Here is an 8,301-nt window from a genome sequence, read left to right as displayed (position 1 = left end):
GAGTATGCATGAAGGTTTAATAGCTAATTTTCCAAGTTGATTATCTTGGCCAGTTCATTGGGATGCTCTTGCTTCTTTGCTAATTTAATTTGTTTCATCCTTTTTATTGTTTCCTTTAAATAGCAATTAGGGAAGATAGCACTCCATTTTGCCTCCTACTTGCCCTTTTGCTAAATCATGATTTCACCCTGTGCCAGATAGTTACGGGTATATGAAGAGATGGCACTGGTGAAAGGCAGAGCGGGTGAACACACTTGACTCAAGCCTGAGGAATCCAGGAAAAAGTTGCCAATGATGAAAATGTGTGTGTGTGCGTGTGTGTGTGTGTGTGTGTGTGTGCGTGCATGCACGTGTGTGTGGTGAATACCTTAGAACAATTCCTTTATTCGCATATTCAGAAGTGTAAAACATGCCTATCTGGAAGTACAGATTCACTTACATAATGTCTACCAGTGTGCTGCAGTTATTTAAAAGCTAGCTATCAACTTGGTAAGATATGGGAACCTTTCTATTTTGTACCTACTGTTTTAAAACTACTGTATATATTTGTACATGTGACAAGCAGCTATTAAATGTTATAATGTTTTTTTAGTATACTGCCATTAAAAGGCATTTATCAAGTGCTTGTTTTAATGTAGCCCTATCTTAGGTGAGAGAAAAGAGGGCCTCCTTGATATGTAACATTCCACTGATAAAATTTGCAGTCTGTTCTTAAAACACTGTATATTCTGATGAGGAAAGTACAAAAGGTCTCAAGATGTATTAATTTTATGCCTTTTTTTGTAGACAAAAGAAGTAGGAAGAACAGTTTCTGTTCTCAGGCAGGTCTATTTGGGGATAAAAATAGAATATGAAATAGAATGCAATAAACAAATTACCTAGCTATACTTTTTGAAGTCCAGGTCGGGCAGTGAGGTTAGGCTGGAAGACCTCTTAAGTTGTGAAAGGCTGGTTAAAGATAGGAGTTAACATGGCCTGAGTGTCAGCCAGTGGGGTTCTCTGTCGCCAGATGGCTTTGTTAATTTGCAAAGTCCACAAAAAGTCATCCATAGTCATTGCTCTCTTTCTCTACCGAGTCCGTTAGTCTTCAGGCTTATATCATCCAAATTAACAAAAGGAAAATCTATAAACAACAGCTTCATTGGGAGTTACATCTCTAAGGAAAAAGCAGAAATTTGTAGATCTTCAAAGGAGTGTTTGCTCTCAGGTATCTCCTTTTATATTTATTTATTTATTTATTTATGCCCTATTAGGAAGTACTTTCATTGTTTTTCTTAGGAAAAGTTTTCCAGACACTAACAGCTCACAACATTTCAACAGCAAAGTTATTAGTTGAGAGAGGGGTTTTCAGGAATTGGGGATTCTAGAGTATGAGGAAGAAATGTTGCTATCCTGCTTCATTATAGATGGATGGCATAGGTCATAAATGGGAGACTCTGGCTGCTAAGCCAATATCAAAACCCACTGGACTGACACTTCCTTCTACATAGTTTATTTTCCTTCCTATTGTCTTCCTGTCCCATGGAAACGCCTGCCACCCTGTAAAGCCCACTGGCAGATAGCTTAGGCTCTAGTCTTCCCCCTTGGGTAGGAAAGGGAGTGAAGGGAAGGCCACGCCTGAGTTTCCATGCTTTCCTCTTTCTCTCCTTGAGGTGGTTCTTCTGTCTTCTTCTTTTCTTCCTCTCCTTCCTGTTTCTCTGGCAGCTTCTCTTAAGCCTTTTCCGAAGGTGATACTATCACTCCATCCCAGGTAGATATTTCAGAAGCAAGATGGCTGGCATCATCCTCCTTGCCAAGGATCTTCCTAAAGCCACCAGAGGATCCAGACCAGAGTCGGAGCTGTGTGGCAGACCATGTCCTGCAGTTGCATGATGATGACTGTGTATACTCTCACAGGGGTCAGTGATACCCAGTGACCCTAGCAGGAACTGTCCTGCAGCCAGAATCTGCAAGCAATGCTCATATGCAGTATTTAGGGCCAAAGACTGTCTGGTGAGATTGTTCATCGCAGCAGAATGACCCAGTAGGTCAAGGATCCAGAATGTGAGTGGCTCAAAGCCAGGAAAACAAACCCTCAAGTCCTTGAGTAGTCTGATGAGAACTTTATGGACTGAGAGGCACTTCTCTCAATCCAGCAGGCAGGTCAGATGACTGCCAAGGCATTCTGCAATACCTTGCTATCCAAATAGACTTTGGGGTCCAGTTTTCCAAGATTGAGTTGACACTGTTGTAATGAGAATCTTCACTGGAGCATTAGAAGAACTGATTTCAAGCCAGTTTTGTTGGTCAGCATGGTCAAAACTTCAGAAGGATCCTGTGCTGTGAGGCTCTCCACAGCTTTGTTCCCCAGGGCAGTAACAGCTTCCAGTGTTGGCAGAGTCTTTAGTATTACCACCAGGGCAGCTGCCCTGTGGCCTGTAGCCATCTTTCTCTTTTTGTACGATCCCACCTGTCAGACTTCTTGAATTTGCACTTCAAATTAGAGCCACAATCAAATTATCAGTCACGTTGTTTATTTTTGTCCCCAGAGAAAGGACAGAGTCCTGCTCAGCAGAGCTGGGAGCCAGGTACTGATCGCTCTTCAGCAAGGCCTCACTGAAGGCCATTTCCTCAGGTGCTGGCTTGACCCCGGGGAAGGGCATTTCACACAGATAGAAATCAAATGGGATATGTGGCACAAAGAGCCCGAACCCTCCTCCTGGGCCTCCTCTGGAACCAAAGCACCCACCACGACCGTGACCTCTGTCACCTCTCATGGCACCTTAAATCCCCCACACTGGAGGCTGCACTAACTACCCCTTTCCTCTCAGATACCTCGTTTTAAATCATGGTAGGCTTAAACTTTATAAGCCTTTAGCATTACACATTCCATTGTTTATCTTTCATTCTCTAGCATTTATGAAGGTAGAATTTTCCTCTCCAAATTGTAATGTGATGATGAAATAGCAGAAAAGATATCACTTTTCTCCCCTTGGAAGAAATATGGAATTCAGAAATACAATCTAAAATCTGTCCTCAGCTCAGCCATTCCTGATGCAGTGTTACAGTTGTCCAGAGAGGGCAAATTGCCTTTAGAGTTGAGAGGGACTGTCACAAGATTCTCTAGTTATTCCTGTAACTAGAATGCATTAGCCTTAGAAGAGGTGTTTGTCTACTGGGTGAGGGATCCTAGTTTGAATGAATGAATGAATAAGTGAGGAATCTAAAAGGCCATTGGGAGGCTTAAAGAATGGCAGCTCCTTCTTCTCTGGCTCTGTTGTGAGTCATCATTGGGAAAATAAGCAGCCTTCACTTTAGTAGAGGGCAAGGCAGCATCCTCAGTGGAAATCCTGCCATGCAGTTGGAATTAGTGTTCTGGGAAAAGGCGGAGAGTTCAGCAGAGTTTATTAACTTGGGAGCTGGAATTCTAGAAGAGCAGCTATGGGAAGATGATTTGCTAAGGAAGAACGTAGAACCAAATTGGAGTGACTGTGTGGGAGGGGCGGGATGACTAGAGAGGCTTATACTTTGGCAGCTTAGGAAGACCTGGATGAAATGGAAGGTCAGTTGAAATGATCTCAAGCTTCCATTGTGAAATTGTTTCCATTCTGCAGCTTCAGGGGTATGTGAGATCTTGTCATCTTTCCTCTGTCCTATAATCTCTCCACAAGGCATGTGCGCCATACAGCCCAGCACATAGTAGGTGTTCAACACAAATTTATGGATAGCATGAATTCATTAAGAAGCATACAGACAGGAAATGCAGAATACAAGCTTAGGTCTTCATTGCTCCTAACTGCTAGACCTTCTGTGTCTCCAAATTATTTTTGTTAAATTAGTTCAAATACTTGCAGTGCTTTCCTGTGGAAGATGGATTCAGCCAGTTCAAAACTACCTCTAAGGGCAGAACTGAGGACACTGGTAGAAGTTAGTGGGAAGTAGATTTTGGCTTAGAATTTTCTAATAACTAAAGTTCAGAATTAAAAGGGTGCTGTTTTTTAAAAAGTAGTAAGCCTCCTAACACAGGAAGCATGCAAGTAAAAAACTGAATGTCTATGTCTTAGGGATGTTTTAGAGAGGATCCCGTCCACCACCAAGAGTTTCGTATTATTTCTGTTATTGCGTTAAGTGATGGTCTAATATGATAAAATACAAGTAATCTATTTTGGAAAGGAGACATAGATACAATTATTGAAAAGCACAATAGAGAAAAAGATTGCATCTATATTATTGTTATATAACCATATGCCAATATGTCTAGTACATAGCATTAGAAAATGTGTTAGGGTATAATAAGTAACTTTTTAGAATGCCTTATGCAGAATGTAGGAGCAAATCTGAATTAAAAAGGCAGAAACTGAAGAGGACTGGAGTCATTAGGGAAGGCTTCGTGGGCCAGCTGGTTCTTTAACAGGGACTTGGAAAAGGTTAGAATGAGGACAGGCAAAGGGGAAGTCCCTGCAGGGAGGACTGTGCAGGAGTATTAGTGGGAGGAGGTGTTGGGAGGAGGCAGGATGATTGAGCTCACTCAGGCTCTGTACGTATGTATTTTGCACAGAGAAGAGGGGAACAATCAATGGTCCTTTGAGGGAATGACACACACTTAAATCCCTCTTGTCTGAAATCCTGCAGTATCCTAAGTTCCATTGGATTGCCGGCTGAGGGACCTGGGAGTCCCAGCTGGGTTCCTAACTAGCTGTTTGGTCAGACACATCACTTAACCACCCTGAGCCTTGTTTTTCTCAATTATAAGCCAAGACAGTTGGTTAAATCAGTGCTTCTTAAACTTTAATGTGCAAATGGAGATACTGTTAAAATGTAGCTCTGATTTCAGGGTCAGGATAGGACTTGAGATTCTGCATTGCTAACAGGCTCCCAGGCGATGGCGATGGTATGGTCAGCAGACCACCCTTTGAGCAGTAAGGGGTTGTATGACTTAGGTACCTCCGTGATATGAGCACTCTACAAACTAGTTTTAATTATGGTCTCATACTTTTTTTTTCGTAGTTGTTTTCTTATTAGGTAGTACAATTGAGAAGTATCTAGCACAGAGCTGAGTCCACAGTGGCTACTCAGTAACATTTGTTTATTCACGTAAAGTTTCTCCCTTGGATACGGTGCTTACCTTAGAAGTGCAGTCGTTTTTGTTCAGTCCTGCATTTCAAACATGTAGTGCAGGTTCAGCAAATCTAATAAAACTCAAAGAAAAATCTCAGTGCTTTTTAGATCTCTTCTCTTGTCTCATGACTCCTGTTTCTTCCAGTAGGAAAGGAAGTAATGCGCTGTCTAAATATCTGATTGTTGTGTTGCTTTAGGGAAAAACAATTAGATTGCCTTGCTATTTGCCAAATAGATGGAATGAAGGTTTCACTCCATTAACACTCATTCCATGAGTCATTCTAGATTCTTGACAGTATGCCAATAAACCCCAGTTAATTTACCAAAATTGCCGCTGGTAGCATTTTGTCTCTGCAGGTAACCAGCAGCACTGTAATCACTTACTCCACAAAGATAATGAGGTTGTATGGTTTCTATTTATGCTACCAATTTGTTTTAATATTGTTATTGTTCCTTTTACAGTAAGGCAGATTGGTCTCTTTTTTTTTGAGACAGAGTCTCGCTCTGTCGCCCAGGCTGGAGTGCAGTGGCGCAGTCTCGGCTCACTGCAAGCTCCGCCTCCCGGGTTCACGCCATTCTCCTGCCTCAGCCTCTCTGAGTAGCTGGGACTACAGGCGCCCGCCACCACGCCCGGCTAAGTTTTTGTATTTTTTTTTTTAGTAGAGACGGGGTTTCACCGTGGTCTCGATCTCCTGACCTCGTGATCCGCCCGCCTCGGCCTCCCAAAGTGCTGGGATTACAAGCGTGAGCCACCGCGCCCGGCCTTGGTCTCTGTCTTAAAGGACCGAGAAAGAAGGGTATTAAAGTTCCCAAACTGAATGTAAGTATTAATATTGAAAATAGTATTATTGTTTTTTGGACTGACAGTAGTAATTTAGAAGTGTTCTAAAGAGGTTGTATTGATTGAATATATACTTATTTGATCTTCAAGATTTTTACCACACTCCAGTTGGCTTCTAACAAAAGGTTTATACAGATAATGAGATTCCTTCCAGTTCTAAAACACTATAACCTCATGAAATATGACCAAGAGTAATGTACACACAGGACAATTTACACTTGGCAAATGAAGTCGACCAAGTTGTTCCTGAGGTTTTTTGCTTGCCACCTAATATAAGACAATATCATTGAAAAGAAAGAAGAGAAAATACAGATACAAGCATTTGTCCTTCAAGATAATCTAATAACTCAGTAATAAAAATCTGTCACACAGTTTTGGTATGAAATCTCTGCAAATCAGGGAAATCCATTACAACAACCAATCTAATAGAACATCAACATACCACTGAATTTGTTTTGTAAATAAATATGCTGTCTGTACCCAAGCCATACTTAAGGATTATTCCATAGTTTATTTTGGTTGAGAAAAACTAATTTGAGTCACTAGACTTTAGATAAGTGTCAGAAGTCCATATTTAACTTGTTTAGGCAAAAGACATATTTAATGGAAGGATCTTGGGGTAACCGACATGACTGAAAGAAGAGTAGGACAACCAAGTCACCAGCCGGGCAGGAAGGAGTGCAGCGGGGCCTCTGGAACCCTCAAACCGGGAACCAGCTTGTCAGGACTTTGTCTGTCTTTTTGGTTATTACTTCTCTTGGTGCCGGCTCTATTTTCTCCCACTGCAGACTAGCTTTCTCCACGTGGCAGTTAATGGGGCTGTGGACACCTTGCATGGGAATTCTTTTATAACTTCTATCAGAGAGACAGACTGACTCTCTCAGATTAATTTTTTTAATAGGCTAGGGGAGAACTCTGGTTGGCCGGGTCAGGTGGCTGCTCAGCCTCGGATGCCAGCTGTGACTAGGAGGGCAGCATCATATAAGAACATGCCACATTTTCTTGTAACCACGTGGTTGGAGTTGGGAAGGGGGAAATTAATTCCAATATGAGGGAGGAATACATTTGCTAAAAGGTGGAGGCCAGTGGCTGGGCAAGGACTCCCAATGTGTTGGTCCATAAAATAGTTTGGAGTAGCACCCTATCCTTGCTTTAATCCTCCTTGCCCCTCTACTGCTTACAGCAGGTTGGGAATTCTATGCTAGGTGTTCTATAGTCCTATCATATAAGCTGCAGGGGTCTTGCACCGTCTACTCCTTAGAAAACAAAACTGCCAGTGTTTCCTGGGCCTCACGCTTGTCTATCTGGTGGGTCTGTTACTGCTTTTGTAATCGATTAGCCTGAGTTACAGAAGAGGGAAAGGATAGGCTGACAGATGGTATTTGCAGTAGGTGCAGAAGAAGATTTGAGCATCTCCTAATACAAGTCCCCTTCCTACTCCTCCCTCCTGTCTGCCCCCACCAGCCAAGGAACATGTGTGGTCCTCACAAGTAGACTGCAAGCCACCCAGGAGGCAAGAACAATAGCATGCATGCCTTTAAATCCTGGGAATCTCTGAATACGGTTCTTACACAGCATGAAAGTGTAACACATATTTATAGATTTGATGTTAAACCAAATTTAACCTGTATAACAATATAAGAGATGTAGCCGAGTTACATTGTGATTTTTAAAGTTCCTCAAATGTGAGCATTTTGCATGCAGTGTGTACATTGCTATTGTTTCCAAGTATAAATAAGAGGGCAGAGTCCTATTTATTGGTAATTCTATTATAGATCTATAATCGATGTATGATACTCTTCTTAAAGACACAGCTACAGCAGTTTTAATTATTCACCCATAATGAATGAACCTGGTCCCTGCTTAAGAAATGCAAGATTTGTATGATTCAAGCATATTCTCTCTTACAGGCAGACACTAATGAATCCTATGAAGGTAACAGACTCTTATCATTGAACCAGAGCCTGAACAAATGTGTTCATTAGTCTTACTTGTCTTCTGATGATAGATAAGTTGAATCTTGAGCTGGACACATGTCCAGATTTAAACTTCTTTAAGACATAGGGGTTATATTTTAACAGAAAACTTTATAATCAGTGGATTGTTATCATTTGTTGTAGAAAAGAATTTGCTTCTGATGCTTATCATGAAGATTCTTATGGATACTTTGCATTTTTTCGTAAATGGAAATCTTTTTATTATTTTTTCCTGACTTTATAAGTAACACATTCTCTTTGTAGGAAATTTAAACACTTCAGAGGTGAATATTAAATTTAAACAATTCAAAACCCCCATAATTATATTCATCAAGAAAACACTGTTAACATTTTGATGCATACTTATTTATATTATTTAACAAGCTC

General features: G+C 41.2%; 1 pseudogene; it reads right to left on the bottom strand.

Annotated features, from left to right (window-relative positions):
- Positions 1-1,563: 1,563 nt before the first annotated feature.
- LOC129489202 (interleukin enhancer-binding factor 2-like) lies at positions 1,564-2,795 on the bottom strand (annotated as a pseudogene).
- Positions 2,796-8,301: the final 5,506 nt, after the last annotated feature.

The sequence above is a fragment of the Symphalangus syndactylus genome, chromosome 9 (assembly GCF_028878055.3).
Source record: "Symphalangus syndactylus isolate Jambi chromosome 9, NHGRI_mSymSyn1-v2.1_pri, whole genome shotgun sequence".
In the NCBI taxonomy this organism is placed as follows: Eukaryota; Metazoa; Chordata; class Mammalia; order Primates; family Hylobatidae; genus Symphalangus; species Symphalangus syndactylus.
This window is presented reverse-complemented; position numbering and strand designations above follow the sequence as displayed.